Source organism: Ambystoma mexicanum, chromosome 6p (genome assembly GCF_040938575.1).
Source record: "Ambystoma mexicanum isolate Mex_15411 chromosome 6p, UKY_AmexF1_1, whole genome shotgun sequence".
Lineage (NCBI taxonomy): Eukaryota > Metazoa > Chordata > Amphibia > Caudata > Ambystomatidae > Ambystoma > Ambystoma mexicanum.
In genome coordinates, this window is record NC_090935.1 from 625851073 (window position 1) to 625872879 (window position 21807).

The 21807-nt window shown below is 48.3% G+C and overlaps 1 protein-coding gene across 3 annotated transcripts in view; it reads right to left on the minus strand.

The window, feature by feature from the left end:
* HEXB (hexosaminidase subunit beta) overlaps positions 1-21807 on the minus strand; it is a 903874-nt gene that overhangs the window by 180444 nt on the left and 701623 nt on the right. The gene's annotated exons all lie outside the window — the stretch shown is intronic.

Here is a 21807-nt window from a genome sequence, read left to right on the forward strand (position 1 = left end):
ACTTATGATCATTATTTACAACAGCATTATTTATGTTTGAATGGTTTTTTTCATACTAGTGTCAAAACCAGATTCAAGCATTGCTTGTTATGGAGGATGCAAAGGATATTTACCCAGTGCTCAGTTTTATAGCAAACCCCTCAAAAATAGCCATATGGGTCAAATGAGTGATGTGACAAATGCATTATACCATATACATCTACAGAGGCTGTTGTGGTTAAACCTTTCTGACAGATAGGATATAACATGTTCAGACAGAAAAGCAGACTATTTTGTTCTTCCAAGGACAGTAGAAATATACAACTTTCAGAGATCATTCACACAACCTTCCCACATACCTTCTTTAGCCAACTCAAATTGAAATGCAAGCACCCAACACTTGGCATCAATATGCAATTGTTAACTGGGATAGATGCTATTTTCGCTAGTAATTTCTTTAAAGTGCCCAAATTCTAAAGCTCGCCTATTCCTGAAAACATTGGCTTAAACTTGCTTTTTGGTTGCTACATTGTAGATGGAATTCAACATCTGCCCTCAATTGGACCAACTCCAGATTTTCTGGCCTTGCAAATGTGCGTCAGTGAATTAAAAGGTGTGTTGATATCCTGAAAACAAAGTCAATTTGGCTCTCAAGAACTAGAGGATCCCTCTTATAGGCATCCTGTATGCAAAACTGCTCTTTTCCTGAAGGGTCCGAATTCAACATTAAAATGCTGTTAAGTGATTTTTTTACTTTGGGACGAGCAATTCAGACTTGAGAACAAAACACTTCGTATTAGAGTTTTACAAGGAAAACACAAAGCAACAGTACAAAATGAAATAAAAAGACTTTTTAAAAAATGTGTTACATTTAACAAAAACGGGACAGTTGGATAAAAGTCATTACAGCTAATTACCTAAAAGGGCTTTGAGGAGTCAGGAATGAGACAAGGACACAAGGGATTTGTGGTTTTGGTCAAAGACTTAACAAAATAAAATGGGATTGAGAAATGTCTGCTTTAAGAGGCGTTTCCCTACGTAACACCAAAACAAAGGGTCTGACAATGTCAGAACGTCCAAAGCAAACACTGTCCCGTGTCCAAAATACTATTCGGACCCTCACATTCTGCAAATCAACTTTAAAGTGAAAAGGGAAAATGCCTTGGGGCTTTAGTACTTCACAAATGTTCAAAAAGGAAATATGCAAGTCCAAAGTAAAAGTGTAGGAGGATAGAGTTCCTTGTTCCATAGGGTGGTTCCCTTCGAGTGGATTTCTCTTCACTCCGTTTTATATGAAACAATATCAGTTCCTTATGTTTCTCTTGAGCAACACAACTGGTATAGAAAACAACTTGGCTGTTACTCTGTATCTAGTTCAGGATACCTGGTGTACTCTCGTGCCAGGTGTTCTGTTCTCCAATACGTTTCCACAGCCATTTGCTACTCCTGAATTATCCTCATCAGGACTTCCTTGGGTACTGTATATCACACGCTGTCCAATTTGACGATGCCTGGTATGCTTTCCCACACCAGGGCCTTCTCACATGAACATGCTTACAAGTTCCATCTGCCTGGTACACACTCTTGCCAGGCCTTTTCTTATATGAAAAAGGTCTGAGAGTCCCTCTACCGGCACAAACACAGCCCATCGACCTGTTCTTGGTTGGATGTCCCCCAGGAGAGTCAACCATGCTTTAGCTCACTGATGAGGCCCGACTAGGCTGAAACACGTGTCTGGAGTTGCTGATGGTACTCAGGTTCAGAGGAGATTTTGCCTAGCATTTCGGTGGTGGACTGCCCTTGTGGGTGGGACAAAGACTGATTTTATTTTTTTTTAATGTTTCTATTGGCCTTTATATAACAAACACTGTATTACAAATCAATCGCATATTTCCAACATTTTCCATGTTAGCGATAACTGTTTACTATCAACTAAGAACACATTAACAAACAAGAACCTTCTTCACATGTTGGTCAGTGGGCCGTTAGTGTCCCTCTTTGACTCAGTTGCTTGGGGGCATGGTGGACATAAATCTCCACTCCTGGGTCGGGGGTAGCTTCCGGGGTATCACAGTTCACTCATTGTTTTCTATACTACTTCATAGACTCCTCTTATGGGTCTTGCGTGCATTCAAGAGGGCTTGTCGTCGGACAGGTGGAACATGTCCCATACCAAAGTTTTCCAGGCTTCGTATGCAACACTCACATCGGACCTGGATACCCTCCCCCCCCCATACGCTGGTCTCTGCCGCAGCCCAACGTTCAAAATCCTTATGCCATCTCACGTATTGCAGGCCACCAGCAGACTTCCATGCCATAGCAATAGATCTTTTGGCCAGTATGCATAACATATCCATACATTTAACCACGTTTAATTTGACTCATTCTGGGGTAGATGCCTAGTAAGCATTCCTTCGGTGTCCACTTGCATTGCAAAGCCCCGGCTTTTCTGCAGGCTTGTTCTATTCAACCCCAGAACTGTTGCACCTGCCCGCATTCCCAAAACATGTGTATTAGCACCGCTGCTTCCACATTACATAAAGGGCACAGTGGGGGAGTGGTACTATTAAATTGGGCCAACCTAAGCGGAGTCATATATGTGCGGTAAAAAACATGAAATTGAAGTGGGACAAAGACTGATATGCAAATAGATATTTCTCCTCTATGAAGAACATGCTATTTGACCCATGTTCGTTCATGGTAGAGGGGCTCCCACAGTGTAATGTTTTTATATGAACACACTTGCAACTTACATCTGGCTGGTATGCTATCCTGCCAGGACTTCTCTTATACTGCATACACTCACAAACGCAAGTTTTATAGTTTGTGCTTCCTCTAAGAAAAGTTCACTTGTTCGTTCTCTTTCATACATGCCATTTAGGATTATTCGGGTTTGGCAAGGTTGCCAATATGCCCCAGTGACCCCTCCTGCCTCGGGTGGACTCACCGGGTCTTTCTGGCATTTGTTGGTTCTCCCGCGGCAAGCCAATGGCAGTCTTTCGGCATTTTGCTTTCTCTCGCCTTCTCTGCCTCTTGTCCCGTGTCTTTCTGGGCTTCGGTAATGTGGAGGCTGCCTTCCAATACCTCTTGACGTCCAGAAGCCCTTTGCTTGCTTTTGGCGTTTCTTGCACCATACTCCTGCTTGCAGTTTTCTCCCCTCTTCCTTGTGGGCAAGCCAGTTGGCTCCACGGACACAGCTTCAGCCCCATGGTTCCTCGGTCATCACTGAGTGAAGTAGTGTTCAGCTGACAGGCTGACGCTGGCTGGTCTGCTGGTTTAAATCTACCAGCATCAGACTTGTTCCTGCAAAAACTAGAGCACAGCGTATGCTCCCAGCTTCCAGTGATCTTCATAACTTGTATCATCTTTTTAGTCACAGTATTTTCAGGGTAATGGTAGTCTGTTTGTGATAACTTGTATGCAAAGTCGGACAAAGAGTTCCCAGTGATCTTAAAAGACAAGTCTGTTATTGATGACTGATATGCAGAGTCTGAAAAGGTATTTTCAGGAGTCTTGAAAAGCACGTCATATTTTAAGGACTTGTATACGGATCCTGTGCAAGTGTCTTCAGTACCTTTCCTAGGTGGGTGAGGGGGGATGTATGACAATATGCCATTAAGGCATGAGGAGTGGCGGGGGTATCCTCAAAAGAAACAGGGGGACACCATGTCTCGTCCGATGAGGTCTTGACACCCTCCCGAGGGCTGCCTCCCTCCCATGTGATCTCTCTTCATATAGCCGCCCAAGGGTCAGGATCAGGTAGCAGCTGCCTTACCTTGACCACATGGGGAAAGGTCACCGTCTAGAAAGGAGTGATGACACCATCAGATTCATCACAGGACACATGGCTCATCTGCATCAGGGATCATTGATTGACAAACCTCTCCAGCTACCAGGTAGCAGAGGAGATGCATTTTAAAAGTATATAACCTTCCTGATGTTCTGGAGGCAAGCCACTAGAAAGCTAGCTCTACTAAGCAATTGATGTCAGTCCCAGATTTTCAGGCACTAATCCTGTGGTGCCTAGATTTGGCTACAGATCCTGCTATAAGGGACTAAAGCGCGGGATATCAGTTATTTATTTCACCTGCCCCTGACTGCTTAGATTTGTTTGTAGTAATCTCAAAGAATAATCTCAGGGGCTCTCAAAAATATAACTAGAATGAGGGTAGACCTTATTGTACCACAGGAATAACAAATCCTATGAGGGCTGACAGAGCAGCTACTTTACTGCAGGGATTAAGTGGGCTTACCTACCAGGTATTAGCCTATTTGACCTAAAACATTTGACCCAATGACCCATTTGATCGTTTTTTACATGGTTGATTTGGCCTTCAGGGCAATTTGGTCGCATATTTTGCAAAATACCAATCCTGGAGAGCATGGTTTGCAGGGGTGTCCCCCGCTCCCCATGTCTGATATTTTGCAAATTCAGGGGTGCAGGGATGTCTCCCGATTCCTTAGAATTGGAGGTGGGGGACAAAATCAAATTCATGCGAGTTTAAAATTGGACCCGACCAGATAAAAGGCAGTCAGTTTGCCGCAAACAAAATACATCGGTCAAACACACCCAAACCGGCTTACCACAGTTGACAAAAAGGGAGAGAAATGGGAATCGTGACGCCAGACAGACTTGGCTCAAGTAAACATCACTAACTCATAGTAACAATTACAGAGCTCAGATACAACTGAACGTTTGACGTTGGCGAGAGATGTGTCTTCTAGAACACCCCCTTAAAAACTGCTCAAATACGAATACTCTCTCAAAGATATGGCAAATGTAGGCACAGATTAGATTTTATAAAACTGTGCTAGAGAAAGTCAAACTCACTGCAGAACATCTCAGTGTAGCTGTGGTCCGTGTACTTTTTTTTGTGCCTTTTGCTCATCCTTGCTCCGTCTGTGCTCCCCCTGCCCCCTCTTCCCCTTCCGTGATCTTCTGTTGCTGTTCCCGCCCTCCCTCCCTACCCTTGCACGCACCCCGATTGGCTGGTGTGCCTTCCTGGGGCCTGACTAGGCAGCCAGCAGTTCACTGCGCTCGCCACTTCCATCCTGGGCAGAACGGGTGACTGCAGGCCGCCATAAAGGTATTGGGACCCTCCGTGGTCCGTGCTCTTCTTTTGTGTGTGCCTGTTGCTCATCCTGTGACCGCGTGTGCGCTCCCTCTACCCTCGTCCTGTTCATTTGTCAACCTGTCTTGCCCACGTGCACCCTGCCACTTGTCCTTACCTAGTGTTCTCCCCTACCCCTTCCCACTCACCTCTCCCTTCCTTCTCTATGGTGCTCTCTTTATCTCCTATTTTTTCCAACTGTTTCTCTATCGACTATCCTGCTCTCCTCACTAAATCTGGTAGGATGAAGTTTAAAAAAAGACATCCTGGTCTCCAACCCAGGCCTCACCATCGCGGACACCTATACCAGTGCCTCCTCCAGGCAAACTGTCACCGACATCCTCTTTCCCTTGCCAGACCTATGGACCCTACAGATGGTCTCTGTGCTCTCTCCCCCTTTTCCTCTCCCATTCATGGTGGCACTTGCTGGGATGCCCTCCTAACCTCCTTCCACTCCTCTAAGGTCATCATTAATGTTTATTTGAATGGTACCGTCTTGGTCCGAGGCCCGCAAGCCAATCTTCTCTATGATAGACGCTTCCCGCGCCTTATCAACATCCTCTCCTCTCCTGCTGACCCTTTTCCTCCCTCCAGAGCCTCCCCTGCTGTCTCCTCCTCTGCTACCTTGACCTCTCCTTCCCTTTCTGCCCCCCTTGGGCTTTTTCTACAACTCCGCAGGGTGTACCTCCGATTTGTACCCCTCCTTGGAAGTCTTTCAAGGGTGGCAACCTTCTCCATATTGCCACTCTTAACTCTCGCTCAGCTGTTAAACACTCCTCTGACATCTGCCACCTTCTGGTGGAACTTGACCCCCAAGTCCTCGGTCCCACCGAGACATGGTTCACTGCCAGCTTGACCACAAGCTTTGACACTCTCCTCCCTGACGGCCACAGGATCCTCTCTGCGCCTAGGCCCAACCGTTCGAGGGGTGTAGCCCTGATCTTCCCTGAGTGGATTCCTGCCTCTGTCATTCCTACGCAGGCCTACTCCTCCTTCAAATGCCTTGTCTGCAGGGTCTCTCTCTTTCTCCAAGCCATTCCCTTACTGTGGCTACCATCTATCGGCCACCTGGTCAGATCTCCTCCTTCCACTCTGAGTGGTCAGACCTCTCCTCTTCCCTCCTGGTCTCGACCACTGAACAACTCCTTGGAGACTTCAACATCCACCTGGAGGCTTCCTGCCCTTCCTCTGGACTCTTCCGTGACCTTTGCGACTCTCTCACTCTCCATTCTCCCCTCTGGCCCGACTCACTGGGCATACGCTTGATGTTCTGATCTCCTCAGACCTTCCCCTTTCTATCCCTCTCACCACTCCTCTCTCCTAGAGTGATCACTTTCTCCTTTCCTCCCAGCTCACCCTCTCTACCCCTCCATGCCAAGCCTACTCCATCATTGCCACCCACCTTCTCGGTCATCAGACCCATGAATCGCGTGTCAGTGGAGGCTTTCGATGCAACTTTCTCTCCCCCTTTGGCTGACTCACCCCTGACACAGCCCTTTCCATGCTCCACTCTGCTATATCAGACACTCTAGATGTTCTTGCCCCTGTCATGAGGATCCGCCTGAAGCCGAAAGCCAAGTGCAACTCCTGGTATGACTCAGACCTCGTCACCCTTAAACGCAAGGAAATGGCTTGCTTCATGTACAATCTCTGACAAACTGGCCTGCCGCCTGCTTCAAAGGCAATACCGGCTCTCTGTTCGCACTAAGAAGAAAGCTCACATCCAAGCCCGCGTCTCTGCGGCATCCAACAACTCAGCTGAACTTGTTAAAATCTGCAAGGAACTAGCCAATCCTACTGCAGTCTCTACCTCTCCTGTCCCTTCCCAGGCCCTGTGCACGGATCTGGCCGCTCACCTCATCTCTAAAAATCAGGACATTGTGTCTCTTCTTTCTCCCTCTACTCTCTGCGCTTCCTCTGGCCCTTCTGCAGCCACCTCTCCTCCCTCCTTCTCTGCCTTTCCCCTGTTTTCCCCACATGAGGTTTCTAGACAAGTCCGATCTATGAAAGTCTCGTCAAAACAGGTTCAACCCCGTTTTCCCCAAAACCATCAAGGACAACATTGACTCCCTGGCTCTTACCCTTGCTGATTTCTGTAATCACCCCATCACCACTGGAGTTTTCCCCTTCTCCCCTGAAGCACTCCCTTGTGCACACTCTTTTTAAGAAAGCCTCTGCTGACCCTTCCTGCCCATCTAACTATCGCCCAATCTCCATCACTCCTTTTCTGGGCAAACTCCTGGAAAAGCTGGCCATCTCCCAACTTAATCTTCACACTGAATCTGTTGGTTGTCTTCACGACATCAGTCTGGCTTCAGAGCTGCCAGAAGCATGGAAACTGCTCTCCTGAACATCTGTGAAAACCTGCTCTCTAACCTTGATTCCAACACCGCCTGTGTCCTCATCTTGCTCAACCGTCTCCGTGATAACCTGGGCATCACGGGTCAGGTCCTGGCGTGGCTGACTTCTTTTCGCTCCGATCGACCCTCCCTGGTTCAACTCGAGTCCTTCCTCTCCTCCATCTCTATCTCTATCTCTAACAGTGGTGTTCCCCAGGGGTCTAACCTCTCTCCCTGGCTTTTCAACCAATACCTGGCACTTCTTGCCCACCGCATTGCCGCGCTCTGCCTCAACTTCCAGTGCTATGCGGATGACTCAGCTCATTTTCAGGCAACCCTCAGCCACCTCTTCTCCCTCTCTCATCTCTGACTGCCTGTCCACCATCCAGCAGGAGTGGTGTGCCGCCAGCGATCTCTGCCTGAATGCTAGCAAGACCGAGATTCTCCTCATCGGCACACCCACACCCTCCTTTCCCGTCACTCTCTGGCCGGCCTCTCTTGGCCCTCTTCCTGCTCCCACCTGTGAGGCTAAAAACCTTGGGGTCATCTTCGACTCCACACTCTCCTTTTCTCCTCACATCTGTGATAGCTTTAAGAAGTCACACTACCAGCTGCACCTCCTCAGAGGTATTCTTCCTCTCATGTCCTTCCCCCAGAAGCTCACTGTCTCCAGAGCCCTGGCTCTCTCCAAGCTGGACTACTGCAACAGCCTCTTTCTAAATCTGCCTGCTTCTACTCTGCACCCTCTGCAGCTCATCCAAAACCGGACAGCGAGACTTGTCCTTGGCCTCAAGCCCAGGGATCGTATCTCTCCAGGACTGAAATCTCTGCACTGGCTCCCAGTGGCTGCGAGGATTAAGTTCAAAACCTTCTGCATCGTCCACAAGGCCTTCTGGGGCGGGGGCTTCAATACCTTCAACTCTCTCTTCCTAAATATCTCCCTTCTCGAGCTCTTCGCTCATCCTCCTCCAACTCCCTCAGGGTAGTCGCTTCTCCAAGCAACAAGTTGGTAGTAGATCACTTTCTTCGGGCGAGGCCTCCCTCTGGAACAGCCTCCCTGGCCCCCTGAAACTTGAGAACCATCTCCGGTTCTGGAAGCACCTCAAAACCTTTCTCTTTGCTTCTGCTTTTTCTCCTCCTCTTCCCTGCTGATTTCATGGCTTATACTGATGCTGGACTGGTCCACCTGGCCACCCTCTGATTGTGGGCCCGGGTCCCCCCCCCCCCTCCGCCAGCCGCACACCTGCACTGCCCTCCTGGATACCCCCGCACTTGTGGACTGTTCTCTGTATCCCTACAGTCCTACCACAAGCACTCCACACCTAATGCCTGCACTTATCCTTCTCCCTTGCACTTGCCACCTGCTGGCCGTACTTTGTTATTTATTCTATTATCCCTTCTATTGCACTGTCCCTTTCCCCGTCCCCCCTGCACTTTCCTCTTCAACCCTTCCGATGCACTTGCGCGATCTGAATGACACTTGGCCTAGGTGTTTGTTGTCCGTCTTCCCTCTGTTCCCCCTTCCTTGCCTCGTCGCGCCTTGAAACACCTGTGTATAGGCACGTTATAAATGCCATATATCAATTACTATGAGGCTGTGTAAATGGAAGCTGTGAATGGGTCCCAGCTAACAACCACTAAATAGTAGGAATCTATGGCTATGGAGCCAGTCGAAGATGGTAGCACTCAATTGAAAGCCCTTACAAAGGGGGTGGGGCCAATCACAAAACCGAGCAGCTCAAGAACGAGCGTTGCAAGACCAAGCATGGAACAATACACCCAATGTGCCAAATAACAAATGTGTCTGAAGAGTGGCAGAGAGAGACAATTATGGAGTATGAAGCAGAGACGACGAGCTGTGGCCTGCCAAGTGGTGGCTAGACCTTGGCCGGATGATCTGGAAGCTGTGAGGCGCAGAATCCAACTACGCAAACTCGCACAGCAAGTTGACTTTTGATGTACCTGCGATGGGGAAGTGCATCCACTAAGTAGCAAAGCGAGGGGGTTGGGGGCGAGGTGTGTTGAATACTTCCTGGAGAATAATCCTCCCTGGAGGATCGAGACCCACAGTGCATAGTCTCAAGAGAATTGTGGTGCTGAGCACAGCATGTGCCTGGATGTTATAAAAGGGAGAATCTGCAGGTCGGTCTCCCGGTTGGAGAGGCTTGTAGAGTATGTAGACTTCCCTGGGTCACGCTGCAAGTCTGATCTCTGTGACAAGGTGAATGGGTCCAAGAGTTGTAGCTCTAAACTTGGGTGGGACAGAAAAAGTCACACTCAGCAAAAGCCTCTAAAACCTGTGAATCCAGAGCACCCACCAACGACTCCACCCCATCTCCCGATCCATTCATGTTCTCCCAAGTCACTCAGAAGACTGTACTAGCTACCATCCTATCTTTCAATCCCTCGAGCTCCAAGGGAGACCTCCTACCCTGCTCGCATAGTTAAGCTCTGCGCCCCCACTCTTACACCCAACATCACAGGCTTTGTTAATGCCTCCTTTTGCTCCAATGAAATCCCTACTAGTATAAAGTCAGCCTACATCACACTACTCCTCAAGAAACCTTCCCTGGTCCCGACCATCCCCACCAACTATTGTCCCATTACCACTGTCCCTTTCCTACTTAAAATACTAGACTGCATTGCCTACTCTCAAGTACAATGTTTCCTTGAACAGAACCACCTACTTGGAACTAGACAACCTGGCTTCCACCGAAACAGCCGTTCTGGACATGAAAAATTCAGACTCAGGCAAACTAGCCATCCTCCTTCACGATTTCTCGGCTGCTTTCGACTTGGTAAATCATGACACACTCTGCCACCACCTCAACATCGACCTCCAGTTCTCCCCTGAAACCACATCCTGCATCAAATCACTACTCCAGTGTTCATTGGCGACGCTGCCACAGGCCCTATCCCAGTTCCCCCTTGGAGTCCCTCAAGGGTCCTGCCGGTCACCCACACGCTACAATACATATACTAAACCTCTATTTGAACTCCTTGACACCCTAGTTATCATCTAAATCAATTTTGCTGAGGACACGCAAATTATGCCTATCACAGGCAACCACACTCCGGACACTGCATCATTAACAAAATCTACAGCACTATACAAAACTGGATGGCCAACAACCTCTGTCTTAAAGATAAAACCGAGCTCCTCATTGCGGGTTCCCCCTACAAGCTAAAATAATGTTGACACATCCTGTTCCTCCTCCTGTATTGATGGCTCCACTATCATGGTCCTGAATTGTGTCAAGACTCTGTGCATCCACTTGGAAGCTGAACTAACCATAACCATCAATGAATTAGCATCTTCCACAGCCTACACACCCAGGCCTATCTCTGAGCAGAACATTCCTTACCACCAGCAACTGCCTCACCCTGGCAAGAGGACCCATTCTCAAAAAATTGGGCTGTTGTAATGGCCTGCTCATGGGCACTTCAGCCTCCAACATGAACAAACTCCAACTTTTGCAGAACAAAGCCTTGTGCGCAGCATTAGGCCTTCACCGTTCACATCACATTTCGGCAACCAGGCATGAGGCCCACTGGTTGCCCATCAAAGCTTGCAATGACTTTAAAACTCTGTCCCTTGCCCACCTCTGTATCCACAAAGAGCGCTCCCGCCCTCCTACCTCAACAACAGCGTTACCCGGAAACGCCCAGAGCGCTCCCTAAAATCTGGCACCAGCATTACCCTGTTCCCACTTGCTTCAAAAACGAGAGTAGGTGGTGTCAGTTTCTGCGTCACTGCACCTGCTCTTTGGAACTCACTGCCGGCTCACATCAGAAATTATCCATGTTATGCCTCCTTCAAAAAGTCTGTAAAAATCTGGCTATTTGACAAACACGACTAATGCTCTTACCTTTGTTTTTACCTGCTGTACTTAACTTACTGTGTTTGTTAGAGTTACAGTGATACCCCTGGGGTTTGGACATTTCTTAAATGTAATAGGTAAAATAAATAAGTAAACCCAAGTATAGTCTTAATGGAAGAAACAACACCAGCTCTCATGGCGGAGCACATCCTACTTTCTAGACTCCAAGGCACGCAGTACCTGTGGGGTCTGAGGCAGAAACTTCTCTAATTTATGAGCAGCTCAAGCAGGAATGGTCCTAGTACCCCAGAGTATAGTCATTTTTCAAAAGCACTGGTCAGCACAGAACTCTTGCTGCAATTTAATTCATACTGTAATGTAAAGAGATTGAGGGCAACAAATCCAATTGGAACAGAGCTCCTATGGGTAATCAAAACAACATCAAATAAAGGGACCTCTGTGCGTGTGTTAATAAATAAAAAAATGACACACAAGTGGCTGACGTACTCCTAGTTTATAGCCCCCTTTCCTCCATACTGCATGGGTGTCCCTGTACAGGGACGGTAACAGAACCATTTTGCCCCACTAAAATGCGCTACTCCACCACCTTTAAATTTAGTGAGCACAGTGTAACCACGCCCAGCCGACCCCACCCAGGACGCCTGACCTCAGTCCCCTTCATAGCATCGGAGCAAGACTGTCCATATTGGCATCTTTCCATCATAAGGGATGGTGGGTAGGTTAAATGGAGGCAAGGGAACCATGGAACTAGGACTACTTCACTACTGAGTAATTGTTTATTGCTACTATGTCCTGTTGCCTTTCCTCCTTACTGCATGGGAGATTACAAAGCACCAGTTAAACTGGGAACGGGCTGAAATATAAGTACCTATGAGCTGTTAGGAAACACATTTCCAGCACAGACCAAATGCTGTATCTGGCCGGGCACTGGTATCTAGGCAGTAATGAGGTTTACAGAAGGCAGATGGGGATGCACAGGTTGCAGCTTTGCTAATTACATCCCAAGCGACTTGTCTCATATGCCACAGCCGCAGCTTTAGCCCTTACCGCATGTGTGTGTGTGTGTGTGGATTCCGATCGGTGGGGTCTTGGTTCTGAAGTTTATAGGCTTTTGTGATTGCAGTTAAATTCCATCTAGCTATTGAGGCTTTGGATCCGGGAGCCAGGAGAGGAACCTCAGACAGTGACAAAGAGCACCCGACTTCCTAAACTCTTTGGTCCTGTCTAAGTAGAATTTTAGCGTCCTACATACGTCTAGCCAATGTAGAACTTTATCTGCCTCTGAAGTAGGCTCTGGAAAGAATGTGGGCAGCATAATATGTTAGATTAAGAGGGAAGGAAGATACCACCTTAGGTAGAAATGCTGGCTAAGTTTGTAGAATCACCTTGTATTTGTGGAATAATGGGTAGGGTTCCTTGGTTGAGAGGGTTTGGATTTCACTAATCCGTCGAGCCAAGGTTACCACCACTTAAAGGGCTGATTTACAGGTGATTAACTTAATATTGGAGAATGACATGGGCTCAAAAGGTTTATGAGCCAGAGCTGCTAGAACCACATTGAAAGATACTAAACCGGTTGAGGTCTGGTTATTGTAGGGTACATTCTCTGTAAACCTTGAAGATGTTTCTTAGCCACTGGATTATCTGAGGATAATAGTAATTTATCCGAGTTTCGATAGGCTCCAATAGCTGCCAGGTAAGACAATGCATTACTTACCGTAAAAGCATTTCTGATGGTTGTATCTGCTTAGATTCACATGCTGTGCATAAGTCCGACATCCAGTGGTCACTGCGGAGTATTGCATTTTGTTTTTCGTAGTCGAAAAGGGGACGTCGACAAGGCGTGTCTGTAACACTATCCCTATAGTGACGTGCGTTGTACCCACAATCCCTCACGCGTCGAGGTCCCTCTGTTTGTATTTTTTCTGCCCTGAGGGAGCCTTCTATACGTGAGTGAGTACAGATAAGAGATATAGAAAGATGTCTATGTTCCTTCCATCCGAGCGGGGAGGAAGGGTGGGCGCATGTGAATCTAAGCAGATACAACCATCAGAAATGCTTTTACGGTAAGTAATGCACTGTCTTCTGATGTTTGTTAATCTGCTTAGAATCACATGCTGTGCATAGACTAGCGAGCAGTACCCGGAGTTGGCGGTGGGTTATGAGAAGGAACAGTAGAGAAAAGATGTCTTAATACTGCCCGTCCCACCTGGGCGTCAGATCTAGAGTGTGCATCTAGACAGTAGTGTTTTGTAAAGGTGTGCACATAACTCCAGGTAGCCGCTTTGCAGATGGACTCAAGGGGAACATTTGCAAAGAAAGCTATGGAAGCCCCAGTGCCTTGAGTAGAATGTGCTCTTGGCTTGAAGGGTAGTTCTCTCTTAGCAAGAGTGTAACAGAGTGATGCATTTAACAATCTATCTAGATATAGTGGACTTTGAGACTGCATCTCCTTCTCTTCCTGCTGCCACCGAGACAAAGAACTGATTAGTCTTTCTCAGTGGCCTGTTTCTTTCCATGTAGAACATGACAGCTCTGCGTACATCCAGTGTATGCAGACTTTTTTCTCCCAAGTTGGAAGGGTTTTGAAAGAACGTTGGTAGTTCTATTGACTGGTTTACATGGAATTTCGAGATGAATTTCGGTGCAAACCTTGGGTGTGTGCGTAGAACCACCTTATCTTTGTGAACTGTTACGAAGGGGTCTAGAGCAGAAAGAGCCTGTAGTTCACTTACTCTCCTAATGGAGGTGATAGCTATTAGGAAAGCAGTCTTAAGAGTGAGGTCTTTAAGAGTTGCCTTGTGCATGGGTTCAAATGGCGAACCCATGAGTCTGGAAAGTACCACATTTAAGTCCCATCCGGGAGCTGGGTTAGCTATCGGAGGGTGTATTCTCTTTACCTCCTCCATGAAGGCCTTGATAACTGGTATCTTCCACCACGACACTTTAAGTTGGGAAGTGGTGTATGCAGAAAGTGCCGCCAGGTGGACGTTAATGGAATTGAACACTAGACCCGAGTCCAGTAAATGGGTCAAGTACAGAACAATATGTGTGGGAGAGCAGTCAAACGGGTTGATGCTCTTACCCCTACACCAGATGACAAATCTTCTCCACTTGCTAGAATAGCAGTGGCGAGTATTAGGTTTTCTGGCTTCCCTGAGGATGTCCATACATCTCTGCGGGAGTTGTAGATGTCCAAATTCTATGATCTCAGGAGCCAGGCTGCTAAGTTCATGGTCTGAGGGCATGGATGCAGTGTCCTGCCCTTGTCCTGTGACAGCATGTTGTACGGGCAGGGAAGTTTCACTGGGGGAGATAGGGACATCTCCATCAAGTGCGCGAACCATGGCTGCCGGGCCCACATTGGGGCCACTAGTATCATGGTAACTTGTTCCTGGTGCATCTTGTGCACAACCTTGTTGAGAAGGGGAGTCGGGGGAAAGGCGTAGACAAATTTCCCTGACCATTGAATCGACAGACCGTTCCCCTTGGACTGGTTCTGGGGGTACCTGGAGGCGTAACTTTGGCATTGTGAGTTCTCCAGAGTTGCGAACAGGTCTATTTCCAGGAATCCCCATCGCGTGAAGACGTCTAAGACGATGTCTTCGTCCAATCGCCATTCGTACTCTTCGGGCAGGGGGAAGTCTCTGCTGAGTTCGTCTGCTAGCAGATTGAGTTCCCCTGGTACGTGTTGTGACAGTAGGAACATGTGTCTGAGAGCCCACTTCCATATATTCTGGGACAGCTTGGACAGTCCTGGAGAGTGGGTGCCCCCCTGCTTGTTGATGTAGTACATGGCTGTGGTGCTGTCTGTAAGGACCATCACTGTCTTCCCTTGTAGGTGTTCCTGGAAGGCTTTTAGTGCTTTGAACACCGCCAGTAGCTCCAGTAGGTTTATGTGCTTTGATGCTAAGCTCAGAGTCCACACTCCGTGAGCAGTCTGATGGGATAGGTGAGCCCCCCATCCTGTGAGGGATGCGTCCGTGGTTAGAGTGGCCTCTACCGCGGGTGTGGCAAAGGGTTTTCCTATTATCAGGTTTTCCTTTGTCCACCACCGTAGCGAGAGAACCAAGGCCTGCAAGACCACCACTAGATCGTCCCATTGTCCGCTGGCCTGACACCACTGGCTGTTGAGCCACTCTTGCATTGGGCGCATGCGCAGGTGCACGTGAGGTACCAAGTAAATACACAACGCCATCATTCCTAGCAAGCGCATCGCTTTGCGCACCGTCACCTCTCAACCTGCCACATATTGGGGGATCTGAAACAGCATGTTTTGGACCCTCTCGTTGGAGGGGAAGACGAGGCCGTCCTTTGTTCGAATTAGAGCCCCTAGGAATTGTTTGACTTGGCTGGGGTCTAAGCTGGACTTCTTCTCATTGATGGAGAAGCCCAGTTGGAACAAAAGGTCTACAGTCTTTTGGGTGTTTGAGAAGCATGTCTCGTAAGAATCCCCTGTTATGAGCCAGTCGTCGAGGTAAGGGTATACTGGGTTGGATAACCTTAACCTACGCAGGTGGGCCGCTGCCACTGCCAGTACTTTCGTGAATACCCTTGGTGTAGATGCTATGCCGAAGGGTAGCACTCTGAACTGGTAGTGTTTGCCCTCTATCATGAACCTGAGGTATTTTCTGTGCGATCGCAACATTAAAATATGAAAGTATGCATCTTTCATGTCCAGTGTTGTCATGTAATCTCCCTGTGATAGCAGTGGGATCACTTCCTGTAAGGTCACCATACGAAACTTTTGGGGTTTGACAAACTTGTTCGCTGGGCGCAGATCTAATACAGGGCGCATGGTTAGATCCTTTTTGGGTAAAGTAAGTACACTGAATAAATACCTTCCATTACCTGAGATAGAGGCACGACCTCTATGGCTCCTTTTTCCAGCAGTTGGTCCACTTCTTGGAGAAGGATGGCGAGGTGTTCTGGTGTCATGCGGCGTCCCCTCGGGGGCCTGTATGTTGGGGAACTGTTGAACTCTATACAGTAGCCGCGGGCTACGGTGGAAAGTACCCAGCGGTCTGATGTTATTCCCTCCCATGCTGGAAGAAAGGATGTTAACCGGCCCCCGACCGGCGTTGCATGGGAGGGGACGCGAATCTTCACGTCACTTGGTGATGTTGGTGGCTTGGGAGCCTCTGGGGGTGGAACCCCGGCCTCTTCCTTTGCCACGGCGTTGACCCCTCTGATTGTATTGGCCGCTATTACCCTGGTAGTGGCTGGCAGAATACTGTTGGTTTTGTTGCTTGCGTTGTCCATGAAAAAAGCGCTTATTACCAAATCCCCGCCCGTTAGGGGGTTTTGAAATTTGGTCTAAGGTCTTTATTGTGTCAAATTCTTTCTTCGCGTTCTCCAGCGCGTCATCCACTGCTCTCCCAAAGAGGTTGGACTCCTCTATGGGTTTATTAATAAGGGATGCTTGTGTTTCCGCCTTAAATCCGGAATTGCGAAGCCAGACGTGACACTTCAGTAAAATTCCTTGTACCAAAGTGCGGCCAGCCGTCTCTGCTGCATCGAGGGTATTCTTGACGATGCTTTGATTGACCAGAGAGCCCTCGTTAACTGTAGCTAGCAAACAAGTCCTTAGGGGTTCGGGAACTTCTTCGATGTCCTGTTTGAGCTTAGCCCATTGAGCATCGGCGTAGCTTGCCAATAGGGTATTATTATTGGCGATTCTGGTAGAGAAAGCTGCAGAGGTGGTGATTCTCTTGGCTAGGGCGTACAGCTTCTTCCCCTCTTTATCTGGGGGTGCCTCGCTGGTAGATAGTGGGACTCCTGCCCTTTTCCTGGTGTTGATCATGACCAGGGAGTCCGGGATTGAGTGACCCTTAATATATAATGGGTCTGATTGAGAGGGAGAGAACAGTTTCTCAATCCTCGGATTGACCCCTCTCACCAATGCAGGAGTGGAAAGAGAAGGTGTAATACGTCTCTTATCTGAGGCGAGGATGGGTATAATTTGACTAGTGAGGGGTTTTTCCTTGATAATCCTCTCCACGAAATCGGTGTCTGGGGTGACTTCCCCAGTTTCAATTTCGAAATGTGCTGCTGCCTTCGTCAGCAGTGCATTGAAGGTGGGTTGATCATCGGCAGGCGAAGGGTTCCTGACTGGTGTAGTTTCAGTATGCCTGATGACTATACTGCTACTGCCTGTGTCTGTCGACCTAGCCGGTGACTGCCAGGGATTTGGGTCGCCTGCGCCTGTGTCCTCCTGGAACCCCTCCTCACATTTTAGTTTCCTTGTGAAAACCTTCCTCTTCTTGTTGGTCTTCAACATAGGTGAACTCCTCTTCCTCCTGGAAGAAGGTATCTTCCTCAGTGGGATTGTGAGAGTATATGTCCTCCTGTATGGGGTCCTCCTGTATGGGGTTATAAAACTTCTGGTATTTAGCCCTTGGACTCTCGAGGGGTGCCTCCCTTGGTCTCTTGGGTGTCCTGTCTTCTGGGATGGACATGAACCTGTCTAGTTTATCCATTCAGGTCTGGAACCTTTCAAAGGTCCACTGAGGTCGGCCAGGACGGTCTGGGAATGCAAAAGGAGTTTCTTCCTCCTGTAATTGTCTGGTTCTGTCCCATAACGTCGAAGAAAGAGAGCCTTCGCCTTCTGAGTAGCCTTCTCGCTGGCTAGGGCCTTCTGTCGGCGTCGGGAACTGGCCTGATCTGTTTTCCGGTGCTTTCGGCTTATCTTTGGCCTTGTGCGCGGTTTTCGGCGTCTCACTCGCCGCACGTCTCTGGCCGTCCTTAGATGCTATGCGCGCGAGGCTTTCGGCGATCATTCTTTCTTCCGAGGGATCGGTCGCCGTCGCGCTATGTAACGTCGAGCCTTTGCTCGTCGAGTCCTTGCTAGCAACGTGAGCGCTCTTGCGATGCGCGTCGCCGGAGGTTTTGGTGTTAGCGCCCTTATTCTTAGAGTGCCCAGTCGCCAGTCGCGGAAGCGGTGGCGGGGAGGGCGGATGACCCTTATGGTCGGCGGAAGGCGTCGGTGGGCCCGGCGTCCCCGTTGGCGCTATGGCTGCCTTCGTCTTCGACGAATGTGTGCCGGGGGGTATGTGCTTTGGTGTTTTTCCATGTGCGTCCTTGTCGCCGGGGTGTTCATCCCCATAAACTGGGCGTGAGCCGGGCTTGTCGGGGCCAGGGACGGACGACGACGAGGAGCGTGAACGCTCCTTTGAGACGTCTACAGCCTCCGTTACAGGGGCCGTTTAGTCACCGTCCTCGGCACACTCGGCGGCGGCGGCAGCGGGCGAGGAATCAGGCCTAGACATGGCGTAGGTCGGCCACCTTTTGACCCTGCGGTCTTTTAGTGGGCTTTAGTAATTTACAGGCCGCACAGCCGTCCTCCTGGTGATCGAGGGGTAAGCAACGGTTGCAGTTTGTGCTTATCCTTCCAGGTATATTTACCCTTGCAAAGTGGGCAAAACCTAAATGGCGTCCTCTCCATAGCTGAGGGCAATAAGTGTGACTACGACCTCGAAAGAGAGGGAGGGGAAAGAGAAAGGCATTCTTAAAGAAAAGAAAGACCACAAAACCCCACTCTCCCTACTGTGTATGGCCGGCGAGGCCTGGCCACGTGTTCGGCAGCACCGAAGGATCCCCTCCGCTCGTCCTTCCGTCGAAGATCTTGCTCGGCGGAGAAACAGCTCTGCGTCGAGGGAGGGATCTATGTTATTGATATTAACAACAAATGACCAAAGGTCGAAGAAACTATTTGGCAATGTCTCTCGAGGAGCTCTGCATAAAAGCGACCAGTAGCTGGGCGGAAAAAAACAATCTGAGGGACCTCAACGCGTGAGGGATTGTGGGTACAACGCACGTCACTATAGGGATAGTGTTACAGACACGCCTTGTCGACGTCCCCTTTTCGACTACGAAAAACAAAATGCAGTACTCCGCAGTGACCACTGGATGTCTGACCTATGCACAGTATGTGATTCTAAGCAGATTAACAAACATCAGAAGTATGGTTCCGTAGCCACCTTTATTCCCCTATGTACAAGATATGCAGAAAAAGATTGTACATCATCCAGGGAGCATGAGAGAGTTTTGATAATGTTGCCTTTAGCCCAAAAGCAGAATTGAGAACATTTGCTTTTGTATCGATTTCTGGTCGACCCCTTTCAAGCCTTTTGAATTATTTGTATATTCTGCTGCGACAGTCCAAGATGTCCCAAAATTAGCTCTTTGGGAACCAAGACGAGAGGGCTAGCTTTTCCGGCGCCAGATGAATCAATGACCCTCTCTGTTGTGTTAACAGGGGATGTTGCTCTGTCTGTAACTGGATGGTTCCGGTCTGAGACATGGAGCAGATCGAAGAACTACACTCTTGATGTCCAATGTGGTGCCATTAGAATAATCCTGCAGTTCATGGAATTCTGATCTTGCAGACCAATGCTGGAATAAGGGCAGTTGGAGGGAAGGCATATCCCCACAGATGGTCCCACGGTATCTGAAATGCGCCCCCTAATGATCTACTGCCCTGGCCATATATATCTAAAAAAAAAAAAAGCAAAAAACAGGCACTGAAATATTTAGCGAGTAACAAGAACCTAGTGATTAAGCCAATTAATAAGGTTGAGGGCACATTGGCTTCCGCACGACTATGTGAAAAACCCTGGTAGAGAAAGAAGGAAGAACTCTATACTTAGATCAGCCTTGATCCATCAGCCAGACTTCGATACAAACTGCTAGATAATTGTGCTAAGGGATTGGAACAGGGTTTTCTAATGCAAAAGTAAACTGAATTCCTTACTCCCGACGGGTACAAAGTGCCCATAATGTACACGTTACTGAAAATGCACACAACTATGGCGAATCCACCAGGTAGGGCCATTGTTGCCCTTTGTGGCTCCATACATGAACCAATGGGCAGATACATCGACGTGTTCCTCCTGTCCCTTGCCATGGACACTAGATCGTACCTCAAGGTCGCTACAGCAGTTATAAAATAGCTTTGAAGGAGTGCACTTTTACCACACCTCAAATTCTGGTTATATTTGGGCGAGGCCCTCACAGTGATCAGAAGGCGGCTTAACTCTAGACCAGGGCCGCAAGTGGTCCACACTGCCTTTATAGTAACAATCCTCGATCTAGCCCTCTGCAACCACCTTTTTGCCTTTGGGGAGGGTGGGGGGGGGGGGACTATGCTCCATAGCAGTGCCCTTCTTCTTCTGAGAGTAGCCTTTGCCCGAAGCCTAGATAATATCTACAGGGCTGAATTTGAAGACAACTCTTATCTGGGCCCTATAGGGATTGTTGTTGACTACAATGTGGCACTGCTACATGGACAGTATTTTCACAGGAGAGTTCAATTTGTGGCATGGCCCAACTTATGCCACCCGGACCCGATTTACCAGCAACAAGGATCGTCACATGCTGCCCTTGTAAGATCTTTGCATAGGGCAATTCTATATACTTATCTATTCAGAAAACCAACAGACAGAAACACTCATGATATAAGACAGGCAACATCCAAAGGCCCTTAAGGACAGTCTACATTACGGCAATTCCTCAGGCTACAAAGAAAATGAACCTTTATTGCCGATATCCACGCAAAGTAGTCAAACGCGTGGCCAAAAGGGCTCGCTATACTAACCAGGAGGCACTGTTGGCCCCCCCAAAGATCGGTCTGAACAGACTGATAGAATGGTGTGTGTGTGTGTTACCACTTTTTCACCATTTACCAATCAAATATGGTGACTTATTAAGAAATGTTGGTGTCGTGTCACTTGAAATGGCTGTACGTTTCATTTGCCCTCCTTTGCCCTAAAACGCGGTTCTAATATGAAAGGCAAACTTGTCCATTCCTGACTGTCAAAGAAGGGCTTGCCCAAATCACTTTAACTGCAGATGGGCAGATTCTGAGAACTAGCATTATGCGTCACCACCCATGTGGTAATTGCAGGGTGTGCTGCTTCACTCAAAAAACTACAGAGTTTACACATGGTAACTAAGTGTTAATTATGTACATTCACAAACTGCAATTTCACTAACATCTATGTAAATTGGTGCCCATGCAACTTTATTTATGTGGGAATTATTACCTGGAAGATTTTGGTAGATTAAAAAGGCTGTTGTGATGGCGCCCTTTGCACAACACTTTCTCGTGCAAAAACGTAGCCCTGATGATATAAGATGGTGTCCTACCAACGAGCTTACAACTGACCGGCTTGCCCTCCCCATCAAGAACCACCGATTCAGATTGGAACAGATCTCTATATATAGATGAAACCATGTTAGGTTGCATCTCAATGATGAGATAAACTAGGCAGCCTTGGCAGAATTAATCTACTGGTAGCGTTCTGTAGGCCCCAAAACCATCCCCCTTCCCCACCTGAGCCACAACCTCTAGGACATGGCTGCGTATGAGCTCAGTGACTATTCTGTAACCAACTAATTGGTCGCCTGAGCCACCCAGCAGTAGATGGCACCCCCTTAGGGACACCTTAGGCCCATTTGAGGGGTGTGTATATTTACACATGTACCATTATGTCAGTCCAGAAAAAGTAGATACCCCTCCACAACAGAGGCAATGTA